The 22,294-nt window shown below is 37.2% G+C and overlaps 1 protein-coding gene across 1 annotated transcript in view; it reads right to left on the reverse strand.

Moving 5' to 3' along the window:
- The window catches only part of LOC150107865 (ribosome biogenesis regulatory protein homolog), a 285,588-nt gene that overhangs the window by 197,121 nt on the left and 66,173 nt on the right, over positions 1-22,294 (reverse strand). The gene's annotated exons all lie outside the window — the stretch shown is intronic.

The following is a 22,294-nucleotide window of genomic DNA, read 5'->3' on the forward strand; positions in this document are numbered from 1 at the left end:
ATCATATTAAAAACGAGGATACTAGGAAAGAACTTGATGTTGTCAGCATCCAGAAATGCGTTAGCAGAGCTAATCTCAGGTGGTATGGTCACTTAAACAGAATGGGAGAGGAAAGATTAGCAAAACAAGTGTTCTCTGCCAGGTTGGCAGGAAAAAGACCCAGAGGAAGACCAAGATATAGGTGGATTGATATGGTACAAAGTGGCTTAAAAGATAGAAATATAAAACCTGACAATGTTGGAGTCGTGACAAGTAACAGACTGTTTTGGAGGAAAATTGTAGATAGGAAGTCAGTAATGATGTAAATTTTTCATGTAGTACTATCATATCCTGTACACCCCTTGAGGGTACATGTCAGGAATTTGATGCTGATGATGATGAACTTTACTCAGTGCTGATAACAAGAAAGAGACAGATGCAGAAGTCGTTCAGTAGGTATATCATCCAGGTGGTGACTTACTGATGTGAGAATTGAGGCAGATGAAATGAAGGTATATGGAAAAATATCAATGTGAATCAGTGGGCTTGGAAAGTATGTCAGCTTGTGTGCTATGAGCACATGCAAGTGAACTGACAGTGCCTCTGACGAAGTTGTTAATGTCTCAGCTCTGGCAAGGTTAAAAGGGAGTGGAAAGATGGTAAGATATTTCCATTACATAAAGGTGGCTCCAAGACAGAAATTAATATCTCTAGTTATCCAATTAGTGTCTCACTGGAGTGGTGGTTGTTGGAGTTGCTCTATATTGAGCAGAAACCTAGAGCATAACAGACCATAATGCAAGTGTTGCAGATCTTTGAAAATAAAATCCTCAGAAAAGTCTGCAGACCTGTACGAGATAACAAAAGATGAATGGAGAAGACATGATCAAGAACTATATGAACTCTATAGATCTCCATTTCTATCTGATGAAATTAGAACATGCAGATTGAGATGGCTTGGAGATGTGGACAGAATAAGTGAGGAGAGAATAAGTAAACAATCATTCAAGATGATGTATAATGAAAAGCAACGTGCTGCGGATGCATTGGAAGTACAAATCCAAAGACGTAGCTGAAATGGGAATTCAGAACTGGAATGAAAATGCTCAAGAAAGAAAGGAATGGATGAAGTTATTATTATTATGTGACACCTCCAGGGAGTCCAAAGACACATCGAAGGAGAATGTGTGCCAACAGCATCGAACGACTGGACTCCTTCCAACTACTAACTGTGCTCAAACTTGCTTAACTTTTTTCGTGAGCCATTAGTAGCAGAGGCTCTATTGACCAACCTTTGCTGGCAAAAAATTGGATCATGCAGCAAAGAACCCTCAGAGGTTCAGCAAGCTGAAGAAGAAGAACATATTCCTATTAAGAAAGTTAAGAAAGCAGCTGATGTTTTCACTGCTGTAATCTCTTTTCATAGCTTTTATCTTTTTATTGCTGATTTTCATACGTATGTTATTTTTTATTCAATTTAGTTAAAAAGTTCTGAAGCCTTGTACTGGATTAATTTAGGAGTCATCTGCATCAATATCATCAAAGTCATCTGCATAAAGTAAAGAGTTCAGTTTAACATGTCCAATTTTGATATCCCTATTAACTAAGGTGATTCAAACAAACCCACTACAATTTTCTAAGGACACACACACACACACACACACACACACACACACACACACACACACACACATGGATATCTCTCCGGTTTTACTCTCTTAATGACAAACCAGTTAACTAATTAAAATAGCCAGAAGAGTTAAACTATGGATCTACATATTTACAGAGTCTATGTAGACTCTGTAGATATGTTTAACTGCCTTATTATAACATTAATTAGGTTTCTAAATTACAAAGATACTACCTTTACAGTGCATAAGTTCAACAAGTAAAAGGAAGACAAGACGTTATATAAACTACGATAAACTTCCTATGTGGACATTTAGCCTTCATTCCTCAGTCCTGGTAATTAGTATATTCAGGTTATGTCCCTAAAGGAATAGTCATTTTAGTGCTGAAGCAAAAGCTGATTATTGTTCAATAAATCTGTGCTACTACAGGTATCCATGTACTGAAGTATCCAAGTGTTGACCAATCATTACCTCAGGAGTGGTGGTGGTGGTGAAGATTTTGGAAAAGTTGGTTAGGGCTCACATTCAGAAATGGGTTGACAGAAAATCTCTACTTTGCAATGAATAGCACAGTTTACTAAGGGAAGATCATGTTTTAGCAACTTGCTCACATTCTATAATAATGTTACCATTGAGCTAGACAAGGGGAATGGATACACCATGATAGTTTTGGATTTTGCTAAAGCTTTTGGCAAAATACAGCATGGAAGATTGTTGCATAAATTGAAGAATGTGGATTTGGATTATAAAATATTAGTGCAGATAATGGGCTGATAGACATCAAAAAGTGGTTTGTGGGGATGTGTCTTCAAGATTTAAGGTAACCAGTGGAATACCAAGGATCAGTCTTGGTCCACTATTATTCAATCTGTATATTAATAACATTGGGAAGAATTTGACAGATGACATACAGCTATTTTCTGATAATGCAAAGACAGGCAGGGTAATCAGGAATGCTGTTGATATGCAGTACTTGCAGAATGATTTCAATAGGCTGGAATTGTGTGCATGGTACAAGGGCTGTCACTTCAATGTTAGTAAATGTAAAGTCATGCACTTCACATTTATTATTACATTTACTATTACAGATTAGATATCCTATGTCATATTATGTTGGTGGGATTATGCTAGAAGAAACTAATAAGGCTAGCGAGCTTAGAGTATTAGTAGATAGGAAGTTGAAGTTCAAGGTCCATATAACAAAGACTGGAAATCCAACTAAGAGGATAATTGCAATGCTGAAGCAAACTTTGATATGTAAAGATAAGGATATCATTTTGCCTCTTCACAAGGCCTTAATAAGTTCTCAATTGTACTACTGAGAGTGCAAGTCTGGTCTTATGGTTTCCATTGTGATTCTGATATAGCAGAGAAACTGAAAAGGAGACTGTTAAAAATGATATCAGGAATGTGGAATGCTGATTGTGAAGACAAATTGAGAATTTGTAAATGCAGACACAAGCATAAAGGAGAAAGAGGGGTGATATGATTGAGACTTACAAACTTCTGAAAGGTCATAAAGAATTTCAGTAAATGGAATTTTTCATTTTTTGGAGGGGTGGGAAAGAATGTGAGGGCATCCTTGGAAGTTAAGAATGAATGCTATCAAAAAATATGGTGAGAGCCAGCTTTTTCTGTCATAAAGTGGTGCGTGATTGGAATGGATTGTCACTAGATGTTGTCTGTGTTAGCAATGTGAATGAAATTCAAGAACAAGTATGATGACTGGTGATGAGTAGTATGTGGCTTCCCTGGATGAGTCCCTGCCTATCTGAAGGGCTCTCTTAATAATAATCAAAATGAATTTCAATAAATTATGATATTGGAAAAGGAATTTTTCATCATTTTTGGAAGTAGTCAACATCTGGTTTCTTCATAAATATTTCCAGATTCTGAAAAAACATTTTTCAATGAATATGCTTGTGCTGGTGCCAACAGAAATTTCCTCTGGGAAATTGTACTGCAGGATAAGTTTACTCATTAGTCTTGAAAAGATTTCTTTTTGAATAGCTGTGTACTGCCTGTTATCCATTGCAATCATTTCGGCCATAGCGTAATGCAAAGAATTTGTCTATTTCTCATCTACATCCTTTTTTTTTTTAATTATTCAATTAAGATTTTGTAGATTGATATTCCAGTTTCATGGTTTCGTTTTACAAATTCATTGTTTTGAATGTACTTATGATTAATCCAAAATGTGTACTTTCTTTTTCTGTATCACTCATATATTTTGTTTTTTGCATACTTTACATTTTGCAAATTTTGAATCTTCATTAAGGATCAAAGCTATATAACTAGGAGGAGGAGACCTCCATATAGCCTTTTAAGGAATGCAGAGAACTAACTGAGGCTTCTGATCTAATGTCCAATTCTCACCTTCTCGTGGTGCACCCTGTGGGGATACTGAAGGAACAAGGATGGGCTGGCAATTTAGGATGTAGCCAACCACATTGCATTCTTACAAGCTTAAACTACAATGAAAATGATGGTCCAACATGATAGGATTTCATGCTGGCTGAGGCACCGCCCAGTTTAGCAAGACCATCCCCATTGTTTTCGTCATGGAATCAGAGCAAACAGCAAAAAGTCAGCTACTGGAACAAATCCCAGAACACATCCCAACTCAACATCAACAGACTTCAAGATTGGTACTATCAACATAAGAAGCATCAATGGAAAGGAAATGGAACTAACAGAAGAATTTGATAAGTACCAAATCGACATAATAGGTGCGACTGAAACAAAAAAGACAAAAAATAGGCGAGATCTTTCTAAGCAACGAATATCAAATGATATCTTCAGGCAATAACAATCAGGGAAAAAAGGGAGCAGCTATAGTATTCAACACTAAATATGAGGATAATCTTGAATGGCAGACAACAATGAGACTTATTTGTGCTTATAGTACCATAAAGGTTCTACCAAAGAAGAAATGGAGGAATTTTTTTGAGGCATTAGAGAGAGCAGCTGGCTCAATGAAAAAGGAAAAGTTGGTCCTTGTTAGAGATCTAAACAGTAGAGTAGGAAATGATTACCAGACACAGAAATGTTTGGGGAAAATTTGAAGAAAAGCACAAAACTAATAATAATAGCAAGACTATGCATAGAATTTGAAATAGAAAGTGATCACTATTTAGTTTTGAGCAGGATAAAATTGAATTTCATATTGAAAAGAACTGTGTGTAAAAAAAAAAAAAAGAAAGTTTTAAAACAAATCAAGGTTAAGCAGCTTCCAGAGGCGAACTGTAGACTCAAATACTCAAACATCATTCAAGAAAAAATGAAAGAATTTGAAAACAAGAACCAAAGCTTGGAGATTCAGTGGCTAATCCTAAAGAAAACATTTACTGATTCAGCCAGAGAGGTATGTGGTGAGGTTGTCTCTAAGAATATAAAAATCAGAACTTCATGGCAGACTCAGAAAGTTAAACAGGCAGTAAAGGAAAAGAAGAAAGCATGTTGAAAGTTCATGGCAAGTAAGTCAGCTTACACCCTTAGAGAATACACAGAAAAATGTAAGAAAGTGAAGCACTGTATAAAACTAGCTAAACAAAAGTTATGAAAAGACTTCAGTAAGAAAATAGAAAATAAATATCAGGAAAGTGACAAAATATTCTGGAGGCTATTGAAAAAGCTTAGAAATGGAGGAAAAAAGGACTGAAAAAGGAATCAGAGATGACAAAGGTGACATGAAAACTGAAGATAATGATATTCTAGATGTCTGTAGTAATTACTTTGAAAGAGTGCTAAATGAAACAAGTAGTGTCAGCAAGATAATAGAATAAGGATAATACTCAAAGATCTTCAAAACTCAACAGGAAAATGCAATCAAGAATATATATCCATACTTCAAGCAAAAAAAGTCATCAAAAACCTGAAATCTGGAAAGGCAGCTGGAGTAGATGAAATTCAGACAGAAATGGTATAAATAAAACTTTTACAGTGGCTGCATTGCATAATTCAGAAGACCAGGTCAGATGGTCAAATTCCAAAGGATTGGAGCAGAGCTCTCATAGTACCATCTATTAAAAAGGAAATAAAACTGTATTTGAGAATTACAGAGGTATTTCCCTACTGAGTGTTCCTGGAAAGATTTATACAAGTATACTTGAGAAATAGCTACGAAAAATTGTGGAATGGAAGCTTCATGAAGAACAAGCTGGATTCAGACCAAATAGAGGTTGTCAGGATTAAGAGAAATAGTTGAGATCTCTTGGGGATATAACAAAGATTCTGCTGAAGCTAATATTCATCACACATAATTTCTGGTACATTATGTAAAAAGTGATGCTGAGCATGGCTATCGTATAAAGAGTGCCACTACCAGTTGTATATGCAAATATACCATAGCATAAAAGCAGGCATTTTGGAGTTGTTTTCTATTTAGTCATAGCAAAATTCTTGGATATGGCTGAAAAATATCATTTAACTGGTGAATTCAAGTGGCAAGCCATCATAAGACTAGAGGTTGACCAAAGTCAGGCAGACGTAGCCTATTTGTTGCATGTGAATCATTTCAGACTGTGGAACCAATTTTAAGTCAAAAATAGCATCACAGAAATTATCTGCTCAACAAAACAGGAGTGCTACCCAAAATCTACTATAATCTAGGCTCAATTTTGCAACAGGAACATTGGTTTCTGGCTTTACAAAGGTGGTCTTTATGCAGACTACTGGTCAAAGGTGACCAGTAGTCTGCATGCCCCATGCCCCAATCCCCTACAAACAGGTGAGAAGAGATGAAATGGGCAAGGCTTCACATCAACTGGACCCAAGACCAACACAGAAATTAGATGTTTACCAATAGCTTCAAGAAGAGCCTATCCTGTGCACAGACTAGTCACAAGGTCCTGACCTTATCCTACTGAGCATGTCTGGCATGTTCTAGGTGGATGTGTTACTGATCTCAACCTCACTCCCAAAAACCTTGAGGGACTTAGAAGACTTTACAGGAGCAATGGGTGGTGTTATTACCAACCTGAGCTCCTAGACATCATTATAAACAGTATGAAACATCACTGTGATTGTTATGATGCTGTGAGGGATAACTACATTCCTTATTGAGGCTTTGACAATTTCATTTTGACTCCTTGTTTTTGATCAGTCTTCACATAACCATTTGTTACTGAATAAGACCATTCATTTACAATTTTTGTGGGTGTTTCTTTCGTATCTCATATTATACTGCTTTTCACTAAACTGCATAAAAATTCATCATATAGTTTTTGAGTTATTGTGATTTTTCTCTTTATTCCTGAGCATATGGAAAGCAGTGGAAATGATATCATAAGCTCAAAAACATTCTGGTGAATGTTCTTGGGTTGTTGAATTCTGTGACAGGTTTGAAGTGTGTGGTCTGACAAGCCTGTTTTAAATTCCTCCACTATAGCAAAATAGGCCTGTCAGACCACACACTTCAAACATGTCAGAGAACTGGAAAGGCACCATGTCTCTAAACTGCACTAAAACCTAGTTTCAAAGAAAGTCCAAAGAAGCATGAGAAATGCTGAAACATCATCCAACTCTAAACAAGGTTGAGGTAGGGTCTTCCAGATTCTTGGAATTATTAGTCTCATCATTCTTGTTTAGAGTTGGATGATGTTTCAGCATTTCACATGATTAATTATGTGAAATGCTGAAACAATCCCAGACAGAAGAAAACCTTAAGATGAGAGGAATTCAGAAATTGTTTAATGTAGTTCTATTATGAATGCGACCCTCCCCCCTCACAAAAACAATCTGAGGAAATACGTTACAAATCCACGATCGCCATTCCTTGTGCTGGGACAGTTTCTAAAAAGATTGCTACACTCCTCAAGCCACATGATATACGAGTGACTTTTAAACCTTTAAAGACTACCGCCATTTTTTAAGATCTCCGAAAGCCAGTCATGTCTTCTTCAAATATGCCGGTGTCTATAACATCCCCTGTTCATGTGTATTAAATTACATTGATCAGATCTCAATAAGTTTGGATATTAGAAAAAAAAAGAACATGTAGGAGATGTAAACAATAACAGAGAAGACAATTCTCGGTTAGCCCTTCATTTCTCGAGGACAAACCATACCATCGAATGGGACAAAAGCTCCATGCCATGTTTAGAGAAAGTTTCCGCTCCCGACATAAAAGCCATAACGGTCATCTGCTCTAAACACAACCTCAATAGAAGCCAATGATTAATTCTAGCTGATATTTGGAAGACCCCCCAAAAGATCATTAAGCACACCAGAGTTAAATTTCGCTGCTAATTATAGAACGTACCTGAATAACAACAGTTGACATAATACACGCTCCATGCATTTGATGTATGTGTTCTTCTGTATTTGTAAAAAATACAATTGTATTCGGTTCATTCCTTGATGAACAGTTTAAGTGTTTAAGTTGTTTTGTATCTCTTTTATTCACCCTGAAGAAGCCAAACAGTTGCCAAAACTTTGGTATTTCTTACTTAGTATCAATTAAAATCCTTCAAACAATAAAACCCAGTTTATGTCAATTTTCTTACTTAGTTTTATTATATTACTCTTAAGAGAGACTTCCAGGGAGTCAGGAACACATCGAGGAAGGCCATACTATTTGAACCAGCTGTCATATCTTTTCTTGAATGTATTCACACTACTTACACAAACAACAACATCCAGTGAAAATCCATTCCACTCATGCACTTCTCTTTGAGAGAAAAACCTAGCCTTAACCTCCTTCTTCACAGAATTCATTCTAAACTTCCATGGATGCCCTCACCCTCCATAAAATGAAAAATCCATCTACTGAAATTCTGTATAACCCTTTCAAAAGTTAGTAAGTCTTGATCAAATCAGCCCTATGTCTCCTGTTTGCTAGTGTTTGCAGCCTACAAATTCTCAATCTTTCTTCATAATCTATATTCCACAATCCTGATATCATTTTTTAACACTCACCTTTGCACGATCTCCACTGTATCAGAATCAGCACAGAAACGAGGAGATCAGACCTGCGAACGACAGTCCAAGTGTTATCAAAGCCTTGTAAAGAGGCAAAATAACTTCCTTATCTTTACATGTCAAGGTTCCTTTCAGCATTGTCATTATTCTCAGAGTACAATTTTTACTATATGAACCTTGAACTTCGATTCTTGTCTACTAAAACTCCAAGATCCTTAGCCTCAGCACAGTTTCTTCAAGCATAATCCCACCAATTGGATATCACATTGGGTATCTAATCATGCCAAAATCAATGACTTTACATTTAGTGACATCCATTTTTCCATGCCCACAATTCCAGCATATTCAAATCATTCTGCAATACTGAATATCAGCAGCGTTCCTGATTACTCTTTCTATCTTTGCATCATCAACAAATAGATGTATGTCACCTGTGAAATCCTTCAAAATTTCCCAATGTGCAAATTGAATAACAGTGGCCCAAGGACTAATCGTGGTATCTTAAATCTTGCAGATTCACCCCCCCACCCCATGTACAACTTTTTGATATCTGTCAGTCAGCCGTATTAGTCCATGCCGAGAGTTTATAATCCAATCCCATATTCTCCAATTTATGCAACAGTATTCCATGCTGTATTCTGTCAAAAGTATTAGCAAAATCCACAAGTATCATGCTGTATCGATTCTTCTTGTCTAACTCAGTGGTAACATTGTTATAGAATGTGAGCAAGTTGTTAACACATGACCTCCCCTTAGTAAACCCATGCTGTTGATTGCAAAGTAGAGATTCTCTGTCAACCCATTTTTGAATGCAAACCCTAACCAACTTTTCCAAACTCTTCACCACCACTCCTAAGATACCAATTGGTCAATAGCTGGATATATCAGTCTTTGCACCACCCTTGTGCAATGAGATTACGAGACATTCTTTCTACTCCTGCGGAATCTTCCTTGTTCTGAGACTCAAATTATATAGTCTGGTCAACAGAAGAGCCAGTTCAGATGAACTCTCTATTAGCATCCATACTGATATCCCATCAGTTCCTACTGAAGATTTCTTATTCAGTTTGTGCAATAACTCACTACTTCCTCCTCATCCACATGAGTTTCCTTATATGGTGAAGAGGTAGCAGTAACTTCATTCAATGTTACATATACCAGGTTGATAGCTTTCAGCAAAATAGTTGCTCTTTAGTTAAACAATCACGTCAGCATCTATCATCTGCATTCAGTAGTTATTCTTTCAAATTCATTCTTACTTTTACTTGCACCATAATGATACAGTTCTTTTGGGTTGTCTTCAACTTGCAGAACCAGTTTTTTTTTCATATTCAGATTTAGCTTTCCGTACAACACTTGTGACTCTTCTGGCCTACTGTTAATAACTGGCATCATTTTTATTCACACAATATTCCTTCCACATCATATTTTACTTACGAATCTCCTACTTAATTAGATTACCCATCCATTTCACTCCTACTCTATTTATTCTTCGAACTCTCGGAACACATTCTGATATTGCATCATTTAAGTATTGTTTAAATGTTTCCCATGCACAGTTGAAATTCTTCCCATCCATCAACAGATCCCGTTACATTGCACTCAGTCATAATTTCCTGATTTGTAGTTCACAGCATGTAACCTTTTCTGAATGGAACATTCATAAACTTAGTTACTTCCCAAGTGAGTACCGTATGATCACTGTCACCTACCAGAGGCAGAATACTTATGTCTTTAACTGAAACATCTCATCTTCCTTTATCCCTCTTTTGCCTTGCTGTGTCAATGGTTTTCTAATCAACGGACCTAAACCCTTTACAGGATAAGGTGGTCAAGCCCTATGCACCGGTGTATTCTTTGTCCATGATGGCACTGAGTTCTCAAGGCCGGTTTGCCTGCTTTGCAGGATGAAAAACCCAAGGATAAACTGGGAAAAAAAACCTGCTGTCCATGCCCAAGACCAGCTAACTTGGCTATGGCTGAGGAAGATCCTTAAGCTCCTCACGTCTCCAACGGGAATCGAACATAGGACACTCCTTCCCCAGGCATATGGTTGCGAAGCACACAGCCACTAGGCTAACCGGGCAGATACATTAACTGAAACACCCTCTGAAAATATAATTAGCTTTAACACTCTTTGACCTCGAATTCCTTCTGTCACATGCTGCTTGAAGGTTGTCTCGCAACAGATCAATAAATTCAGTTTCATTCTTTTCATGAGATTCTATCTCTACCCAATCAATATTTAGATAATTAAAGTATCCCATTATGACTACTCTTTTTTGCACTCATTATGGCTATTTGTTTATGCATTTCTTCATTACTAGCAACCAATCCACCAGGTCTGTAACAACACCCCACAGCAGATGGCTTCAACTCACCACCACCACATGAAAAATAAATTACTAGTATTGCAGTCATAGATCGCAACTCTAATTGGATTCAAGACATTTGATATCATTAGCAGCACGCCTCCTCCTCTCCTAACCTGGCTATCCATCACCATCATCATCAAATTCCTGCCATGTACCCTCAAGGGGGGGTGTACAGGATATTGTTAATATTCTGTATATGTCATATATATGTCATGCCTTATTGTCCTTTATAAATCTTATCTATAGTTCTTTAGTCTTTCGATTAGTTGTTCGGCTGTTCCTGTTCCAGTCGCTAATTTACAGTGCTTAATCTTAGAACCAAATTTTATCAGATAACGTTCTTTCTGATGGATCACATGTATTATTCTGGCAGACAAAGAGAATGCCCTGTGCGAGAGCCAAATTCTTCCAATGCTGCAGTTCTGGAGTTAGCTCCTTCTTGGAATCAAGAAAAATTTATTTGTTAATACAACTGCGCCATCATGATTCCTATACAAAAAAGATATTTCTGTCAGAGAGTTAACACACAGATAATCACAAGGCATCAGAATCATTTATTTAATACGCCCTATGTTTATTCCCAAATCAGCAGTCGTAACCAAATCTCTTTACCCACTGTACTTGAATTTACACAGGTTCTAATTTTTGCAAGCAGCACATTGGCATGAGAAATCAGGCAAGTTTCTTAGGTATAGAAACCTAAACATTTATTTTACACTAAGGTATTATACACAGAGATCAAAACTTTGCTTTACACATATAATCATCATCATCATCATCATCAAATTCCTGCCATGTACCTTCAAGGGGTGTACAGGATATGACAGTACTACATGAAAAAATTATATCATTACTAACTTCCTATCTACAATTTTCCTCCAAATCAGTCTGTTACTTGTCAAGACTCCAAAATTATCAGATCTTATATTTCTATCGTCTAAAGCACTTTGTACCGTATCAATCCACCTATATCTTGGTCTTCCTCTGGGTCATTTTCCTGCCAACCTGGCAGAGAACACTTGTTTTGCTAATCTTTCCTCTCCGATTCTATTTAAGTGACCATACCATCTGAGATTAGCTCTGCTAACGCATTCCTGGATGCTGACAATGTCAAGTTCTTTCCTAATATCCTCATTTTTAATATGATATTGCCATTGATGCCATCTGTTCATGCCTCTAATCTTTCTCAGGACTCTCATATCTGCGGTCTCTAGTCTTTGGTCAAGTGTTTTACTTCTGACCCAGCTCTCAGATCCATAAGTTAAAATTGGTTTGAACACAGTCTTGTATACAGCTAATTTAGTGTTCCGACTAATTTCTTTCTTATTCCATATGAATTTATTCAATTGACTTCCCACGATACCAGCTTTGCTGATTCTGTTGTCTATTTCTATATTTAGTTTACCATCTTCAGTAAAAATTGTGCCTAAGTAGCTGAAATGTTTTACTTGTTCCACAGGTTCTCCATTCACAACACAGTTGACATTTTCAATGATTCTGCCTATTTTCATTGTCTTTGTCTTTTTATTGCTGACCTTCATACCATATCTATTACAACAGTTATTCAATTTAGTCAGAGAATCTTGCAGACTTGTAGCGGATTTATTTAGAAGTATAACATCATCCGCATAAAGCAAAGAGCTGACATTAACATCTACAATTTTGATATCAGGTTTAATACCACATTCCTTCATAATGTGATCCATATAGATAATGAATAACAGAGGGGATAATGTACATCCTTGTCTCACACCAGATTTAACATTAAACCATCTTCCTGTACTTCCTTCAATTCTAACTGCTGACTCACAACTCAAATAAAGACTAAGTATTGCTTGATATAATGCCCCATTGACACCATATAACTGCAGCGTATTGAATACCTTCTCTCTTGGCACCTTGTCATATGCCTTTTCCAAATCGACAAAACTTAAATACAGATCTTTGTTATATTCCCATGCTTTCTCGACTATTTGTTGTAAAGTGAAGATCTGATCCTGACAGCCTCTATTTGGCCTGAATCCAGCTTGTTCTTCACCAAGCTTTTCTTCCACAATTCTTCTCAACCGTTTCTCAAGTATACTTGCATAGATCTTGCCAGGAACACTCAGTAGGGAAATACCTCTGTAATTCTCACATTCAGTTTTATTTCCCTTTTTATATATGGGTACTATGAGAGCTCTACTCCAATCATCGGGAATTCATCCCTCTGTCCAGGCTTTCTGAACTATGCAGTGCAGCCACTGTAAGACTCTTATACCACCATACTTCAGCATTTCTGGTCGAATATCATCTACTCCTGCTGCCTTTCCACATTTCAAGCCTTTGATGGCTTTTTCTACTTCAAGTATGGATATGTATTCCTGACTGCATGCCTGGTCAATGTTTTTTATCACTGTGCTGTCATCACTGCTTGTTTCATTTAGCAGTTTTTCAAAGTAATTACTCCATACTTCAAGGATATCTTTTTCTCCTGTTTTCATTTCACCTTTATCATCTCTAATTCCTTTTACAGCACTCTTTCCTCCATTCCTAAGCTTCTTCAACAACCTCCAGAATATTTTGCCACCTTCTTGATATTTATTTTCTATATTCTTGCCAAAGTCCTCCCATGACTTTTGTTTAGCTAGTTTTACACACTGTTTAGCTTTCTTACATTTGTCTCTGTATTCTGTAAGAGTAAAAGCTGACTTATTTGCCAGGAACTTTTGATATGCTTTCTTCTTTTCCTTCACTGCCTCTTTAACTTCCTGTGTCCACCAGGGAGTTCTGATTTTTTTATCTTTGCACACAACCTCACATGCCTCTCTGGCAGAATCAATCAATGTTTCCTTCAGAGTTTGCCACTGAATCTCCAAGGCTTGATTCCTGTTCTCAAACTCTTTCATTTTCTTTTCAATAATATTTCTGTATTTTAGTCTATGGTTTACATCTGAGAGCTGCTCAACTTTTATTCGCTTTAAAACTTTCTTACATGTTATTCTTTTCAATATGAAATTCAATTTTATCCTGCTCAAGACTAAATAGTGATCACTTCCAATTTCAAATCCTCTGTACACTCTGGTGTCCTGCACCAGGGAGAAAACATCACTATCAACAATAACATAGTCAATGAGACTTTTCTTATTCCTAGCCTCTTCTCTCCATGTGAATTTGTGCACATTTTTATGTTGGAACATGGTGTTAGTAATAACCAGCCCATGTCCTGAGCAGAAATCCAACAGATATTTGCCATTATTATTAGCTTTGCTCTTTTCTCCAAATTTTCCCAAAATATTTTTGTATGTCTCACAATCATTTCCTACTCTGCTATTTAGATCCCCAACAAGGACCAACTTTTCATTTTTCATTGTTTCAGTTGCTTTTTCTAAAGCCTCAAAAAATTCCTCCACTTCTACCTTAGTAGAACCTTCTGTGGGACCATAGGCACAAATAAGTCTCATCGTCCAGTTCCCCATTCTCATATTTGCCCACATTACTCTACTTGAGACTGCCTGCCATTCAAGAAGATTAGCCTCGTATTTTGTGTTGAATACTATGGCTACTCCTTCTTTTCCTTGATTGTTATTGCCTGAATATAACATTTTGTATTTATTGCTCAGAAAGATCTCACCAGTTTTGGTCTTTTTTGTTTCAGTCACCCCTATTATGTCGATCTGGTACTTATCTAATTCCTCAGCTAGCTCCATTTCTTTGCCATTCAGGCTTCTTACGTTGATAGGAGCGATCTTTAACTCTGGTGATGTTGAGTTGGGGTTTGTTTTCAGATTTGTTCCAGTAGCTGACTTTTCGCTGTTCGCCCTGGTTCCCTGGCGAAAACAACGGGGGCCTTGTTTAACCGGGCGATGCCCCTGCCGGCATGAAATTTTGTCATGTTGTACCATCATTTTTTATTTTGGTTTAACCAATAAGAATACAATTTGGTCGGCTAAATCCCAAATTGCCAGCCCATCCTCGTTCGTTCAGTATCAAAGTAGATACCCAACAGGGTGCACCACGAGAAGGTGAGGATTGGACATTAGGTCAGAAGCCCTGGTCGGTTCTCCGCATTCCTTTAAAGGCTATGTGGAGGTCTCCTCTCAGTTATACAGCTTTGACCCTTAAGCACCCCTTACACATATAATGACTTGTTAATGAAAGAAAATCTCAAAAGTTCTCAGACATTCTATATCATTATAACTAAATAGTCACTTAAAATGTTTTCAACAGATCAATTAATCTAATTCTCATCAACTTACCACAGTTATACAAGTAAACAACCTTTCAGTTCCCCAGATCAGAATTAGACTACAACATACCAAAATTCTATCATGGGCATTATTTAATAACAATGAACTTCTAAAATACAACATTTAGCTACAAAGTAAACACTATAGCCCAGACAGTTATAAAACGGACCTATCATATACACAGTTAGCACTTTCACTCGCTCTAGTCCTGCTCTCAGTACAAAAGACAATAAAAGTTTCTATGTTACTGACCAAGTGGGCTTAACATCAATCTTTGCTGATTCCATTCAGTTAGGTTCCTAGGTCTGCTATCTGTAATTTCTGCCGACTTCCTACCACTAGTGATTACAATCACAAACCACAACTGTTCCTATAACTTTAGCGACACCGCTTCGACGGAAAGGCATGTACGACTCTGCAAAAAGCTGCAGTCTCTGCTGGCTGCATTGCTGTGCCACTGCTATGCTCGCAATGGATCGCTAGCTAACTTTCTAGCTGTCGTTGACCATCCTTCTAGTCGTCGTCACGAACTGCTTAAATCGGAACCCACAGCTGAGGGAGAGAGACACCACGAAAATCAGAGGACTGTGAGAGAGAGAGAGAGAGCTATTTTCGCTGCCAAATCCTTATATATCCCTTGTCCGCTCTCCCAACTACATCACTGATTGCTCACGACACTTAACTCTTTTTTTTTCTTTTTTTTTGCACACTGCCCTATGCTTCTCCCTGAAATGCTCCCTATCACGTGGTTGCCGTATCCATGTCTCGAACTTCGCAATGCGATGTCCAGGGGTTATGTTCAAAAGCCAATTAGGCCAAAGTGGACTTGGCTTAAACTTTATCCTTCTAAAGAAACATTCACTAATATATTTTAGACTCTAGTATGTTATTTATAAGACAGTTTACAATTTATCACTTACAAAATTCCATTAAAAAATATTAATCCATTAAAGTTTTCACTAACACCTATGTACAAGCATTTCCTTTTTATAGAGTTTTTAGATCCTAGTTAAATCCTGAAGGAAACGCTCAATAACAAATTGAACCTTTCATTCCAGACTTAACAATATGAGAGTACTACATGAAAAATTTACAACATTACTAACTCACTATCTACAATTTTCCTCCGAATCAGCCTGTTACTTGTCAAGACTCCAAACATTATCAGATTTTATATTTCTATCATCTACGGCACTTTCTACCGTATCAATCCATCTATATCTTGGTCTTATTCTAGGTGGTTTTCCTGCCAACCTGGCGGAGAACACTTGTTTCACTAATCTTTCATCATCCATTCGGTTTAAATGACCATACCACCTGAGATTAGCTATGCTAATGCAGTCCTGGACGCTGACAACATCAAGTTCTTTCCTAATATCCTCGCTTTTAATATGATTTTGCCATTGATGCCATCTGTTCACGCCTCTGATCTTTCTCAGAACTCTCCTATCTGCGGTCTCTAGTCATTGATCAAGTGTTTTACTTCTGACCCAGCTTTCAGATCCATAAGTTAAAACTGGTTCGAACACCGTGTTGTACAGCTAATTCAGTGTTCCGACTAATTTCACTCTTATTCCATATGAATTTATTCAATTGATTTCTTACCATATCAGCTTTGTTGATTCTGTTGTCTATTTCCATATTTAATTTACCATCTTCACTAAAAATCGTGCCTAAGTAGCTAAAATATTTTACTTGTTCCACAAGTTCTCCGTTCACAACACAGTTGACATTTTCAACGATTCTGCCTATTTTCATTGTATTTGTCTTTTTATTGCTGACCTTCATACCATATCTATTACAACAGTTATTCAATTTCGTCAGGGAATCTAGCAGACTTGTAGCCGATTTATTTAGAAGTATAACATCGTCTGCATAAAGCAAAGAGCTGACATTAACATCTCCAATTTTGATATCAGGTCCAATACCACTTTCTTTCATAATATGATCCATATGGATAATGAATAAAAGAGGCGATAATGTACATCCTTGTCTCACACCAAATTTAACATTAAACCATCTGCCTGTACTTCCTTCAATTCTAATTGCTGACTTACAACTTAAATAAAGACTTAAGTATTGTTTGATATAATGTCCCATTGACACCATATAACTGTAGCATATGGAATAGCTTCTCTCTTGGCACCTTATCATATGCCTTTTCCAGATCGACAAAACTTAAATACAGATCTTTGTTATATTCCCATGCTTTCTCGACTATTTGTCGTAACGTGAAGATCTGATCCTGACAGCCTCTATTTGGCCTGAATCCAGCTTGTTCTTCACCAAGTTTTTCTTCCACAATTCTTCTCAACTGCTTCTCAAGTACACTAGCATAATCTTACCAGGAACACTCAGTAGAGAAATACCTCTGTAATTCTCACATTCAGTTTTATTTCCCTTTTTATATAAGGGTACTATGAGAGCTCTACTCCAATCATCAGGAATTCGTCCCTCTGTCCAACATTCTGAACTATGCAGTGCAGCCACTGTGAGACTTTTATACCACAATACTTCAGCATTTCTGGTCGAATATCATTTACTCCTGTTGCCTTTCCACATTTCAAGCCTTTGATGGCTTTTTCTACTTCAAGTATGGATATGTATTCCTGACTGTATGCCTGTTAAGTGTTTTTTTACTACTGTGCTATCACTGCTTGTTTCATTTAGCAATTTTTCGAAGTAATTACTCCATACTTCAAGGATATCTTTTTATCCTGTTTTTCATGTCACCTTTATCATCATCATCTCTAATCCCTTTTACAGCACTCTTTTATCCATTTCTGAGCTTCTTCAACAACCTCCAGAATGTTTTACCACCTTCTTGATATTTATCTTCTATGTTCTTGCTAAAGTCCTCCCATGACTTTTGTTTAGCTAGTTTTACACAATGTTTAGCTTTTTTACATTTGTCTCTGTATTCTCTAAGAGCACAAGCTGACTTATTTGCTTGTGGAACTTTTGATATGCGTTCTTCTTTTCCATCACTGCATCTTTTACTTCTTGTGTTCACCACGGAGTTCTGATTTTTCTATCCTTGGAAACAACCTCACCACATGCCTCTCTCTGGCTGAATCAATCAGGGTTTTCTTCAAGTTTTGCTACTGAATCTCCAAGGTTTGGTCCCAGATCTCATTTTCATTTTTTCTTCAATAATCTTTGTGTATTTTAGTCTACAGCTCACATCTGAGAGCTGCTCAACTTTTATTCTCTTTAAAACTTTCTAACATGTTATTCTTTTCAATATGAAATTCAATTTTATCATGCTCAAGACTAAATAGTGATCACTTCCAATTTCAAATCCTCTGTACACTCGGGTGTCCTGCACTAGGGAGAAAACATCACTATCAAAATAACATAGTCAATGAGACTTTTCTTATTCCTTGCCTGTGAATTTGTGCGCATTTTTATGTTGGAACATGGTGTTAGTAATAATCAGTTCCATGTCCTGAGCAGAAATCCAACAGGTATTTGCCATTATTATTAGCTTTGCTGTTTTCTCCAAATTTTTCAAAAATATTTCTGTATGTCTGGACAATCATTTCCTACTCTGCTATTTAGATTCCCAAAAAGGACCAACTTTTCCTTTTTCATTGTGTCAGTAGCTTTCTCTAGAGCCTCAATAAATTCTTCCACTTCTATCTTAGTAGAGCCTTCTGTGAGACCGTAGGCACAAATAAGTCTCATCGTCCAGTTCCCCATTCTCATATTTGCCCACATTACTCTACTTGAGACTGATTGCCATTCAAGAAGATCAGCCTCGTATTTTGTGTTGAATAGTATGGCTACTCCTTCTTTTCCTTGATTGTCATTGCCTGAATATAACATTTTGCATTTATTGCTCAGAAAGGCCTCACCACTTCTCGTCTTTTTTGTTTCAGTCACCCCTATTATGTCGATCTGGTACTTATCTAATTCCTCAGCTAGCTCCATTTCTTTGCCATTCAGGCTTCTATAGTAGATAGTACTGATCGTCAACTCTGGTGATATTGAGTTGGGGTGTGTTTTAGGGTTTGTTTCAGTAGCTGACTTTTCACTGTTCACATTGGTTCACTGGCGAAAACAATGGGGGCTGCCCCAGCCAGCATGAAATATTGTCATGTAGTACCATCATTTTGTATTTTGGTTTAATCCAATAAGAATACAATTTGGTCAGCAAAATTCCAAATTGCCAGCCCATCCTCGTTCCTTCAGTATCCAGGTAGATACCCAACAGGGTGCACCACGAGAAGGTTAGGAATGGACATTAGGTCAGAAGCCCTGGTCGGTTCTCCGCATTTCTTTAAAGGCAACGTGGAGGTCTCCTCTCAGTCATATAACTTTGACCCTTAAACACCCCTCCTAAAAATACTGTACTCTCTAGACTCGATACAAGTTATTAGATCTAATTCTGATAGCGAAGTCTCACTAATGCCCATAACATAAGGTCCCGATATATTAAATAAGCCAACAAAATATGCTCCTTTGTTTCTGATACTCTTAGCATTCGTGTACAGACAAAATAAACTATCTGCATGCTGTTTTACATGCATTTGTCTGTGATCTGCATGACACAGACAACTTGCAGATCTCTGTTCTTATATCTAGTTCCATACTAATGTAGACATTAGTATGCATGCTTGATAAGTCGTAACCGGACGAACACAGAATCATCCTCTCTTCATAATTATTTCCATAATAATAATAACCTGCAATAAATTTCATTCATTAGCAGTTATGTAACATTGTCGCTCTTACAAAACCTCGTTTTTTTTAAATAAATCATCGGTATATTATTATAGTGATAATAATATATGTATGATTACATATATTATTATAACTTAAGGGTGCTTAAGGGTCAAAGCTGTATAACTGAGAGGAGACCTCCACATAGCCTTTAAAGGAATGCGGAGAACCGACCAGGGCTTCTGACCTAATGTCCAATCCTCACCTTCTCGTGGTGCACCCTGTTGGGTATCTACTTGGATATTGAATGGACGAGGATGGGCTGGCAATTTGGGATTTAGCCGACCAAATTGTAATTCTTATTGGTTAAACCAGAATATAGAATGATGGTACAACATGACAAAATTTCATGCAGGCTGGGGCGTCGCCCGGTTAAACAAGGCCCCTGTTGTTTTCGCCAGGGAACCAGGGCGAACAGCGAAAAGTCAGTTACTGGAACAAATCTGAAAATAAACCCCAACTCAACATCACCAGAGTTAAAGATCGGTACAATCAACATAAGAAGCCTGAATGGCAAAGAAATGGAGCTAGCTGAGGAATTAGATAAGTACCAGATCGACATAATAGGGGTGACTGAAACAAAAAAGACCAAAACTGGTGAGATCTTTCTGAGCAATAAATACAAAATGTTATATTCAGGCAATGACAATCAAGGAAAAGAAGGAGTCGCCATAGTATTCAACACAAAATACGAGGCTAATCTTCTTGAATGGCAGGCAGTCTCAAGTAGAGTAATGTGGGCAAATATCAGAATGGGGAACTGGACAATGAGACTTATTTGTGCCTACGGTCCCACAGAAGGTTCTACTAAGGTAGAAGTGGAGGAATTTTTTGAGGCTTTAGAAAAAGCAACTGACACAATGAAAAAGGAAAAGTTGGTCCATGTTGGGGATCTAAATAGCAGAGTAGGAAATGATTGTGAGACATACAAAAATATTTTGGGAAAATTTGGAGAAAAGAGCAAAGCTAATAATAATGGCAAATATCTGTTGGATTTCTGCTCAGGACATGGACTGGTTATTACTAACACCATGTTCCAACATAAATATGTGCACAAATTCACATGGAGAGAAGAGGCTAGGAATAAGAAAAGTCTCATTGACTATGTTATTGTTGATAGTGATGTTTTCTAGTTGGTGCAGGACACCAGAGTGTACAGAGGATTTGAAATTGGAAGTGATCACTATTTAGTCTTGAGCAGGATAAAATTGAATTTCATATTGAAAAGAATAACATGTAAGAAAGTTTTAAAGCGAATAAAAGTTGAGCAGCTCTCAGATGTGAACTGTAGACTAAAATACAGAAAGATTATTGAAAATAAAATAAAAGAGTTTGAGAACAGGAATCAAACCTTGGAGATTCAGTGGCAAACTCTGAAGAAAACATTGATTGATTCTGCCAGAGAGGCATGTGGTGAGGTTGCATGCAAGGATAAAAAAATCAGAACTCCCTGGTGGAAACAGGAAGTTAAAGAGGCAGTGAAGGAAAAGAAGAAAGCATATCAAAAGTTCCTGGCAAATAAGTCAGCTTTTACTCTTACAGAATACAGAGACAAATGTAAGAAAGCTAAACAGTGTGTAAAACTAGCTAAACAAAAGTCATGGGAGGACTTTGGCAAAAATATAGAAAATAAATATCAAGAAGGTGGCAAAACATTCTGGAGGTTGTTGAAGAAGCTTAAGAATGGAGGAAAGAGTGCTATAAAAGGAATTAGAGATGATAAAGGTGACATGAAAACAGGAGAAAAAGATATCCTTGAAGTATGGAGTAATTACTTTGAAAAACTGCTAAATGAAATAAGCAGTGATGATGGCACAGTGGTAAAAAACACTGACCAGGCATGCAGTAAGGAATACATATCCATACTTGAAGTAGAAAAAGCCATCCAAGGCTTGAAATGTGGAAAGGCTGCAGGAGTAGATGATATTCGACCAGAAATGCTGAAGTATAGTGGTATAAAAGTCTCACAGTGGCTGCACTGCATAGTTCAGAAAGCCTGGACAGAGGGACGAATTCCCAATGATTGGAGTAGAGCCCTCATAGTATCCATATATAAAAAGGGAAATAAAACTGAATGTGAGAATTACAGAGGCATTTCCCTGCTGAGTGTTCCTGGCACAGTGGTAAAAAACACTGACCAGGCATGCAGTAAGGAATACATATCCATACTTGAAGTAGAAAAAGCCATCCAAGGCTTGAAATGTGGAAAGGCTGCAGGAGTAGATGATATTCGACCAGAAATGCTGAAGTATAGTGGTATAAAAGTCTCACAGTGGCTGCACTGCATAGTTCAGAAAGCCTGGACAGAGGGACGAATTCCCAATGATTGGAGTAGAGCCCTCATAGTATCCATATATAAAAAGGGAAATAAAACTGAATGTGAGAATTACAGAGGCATTTCCCTGCTGAGTGTTCCTGGCAAGATCTATGCAAG

This window comes from Typopeltis vanoorti, chromosome 3 (assembly GCF_054136105.1).
Source record: "Typopeltis vanoorti isolate ZY-2024b chromosome 3, IOZ_Tvanoo_1.0, whole genome shotgun sequence".
Taxonomy (NCBI): domain Eukaryota; kingdom Metazoa; phylum Arthropoda; class Arachnida; order Uropygi; family Thelyphonidae; genus Typopeltis; species Typopeltis vanoorti.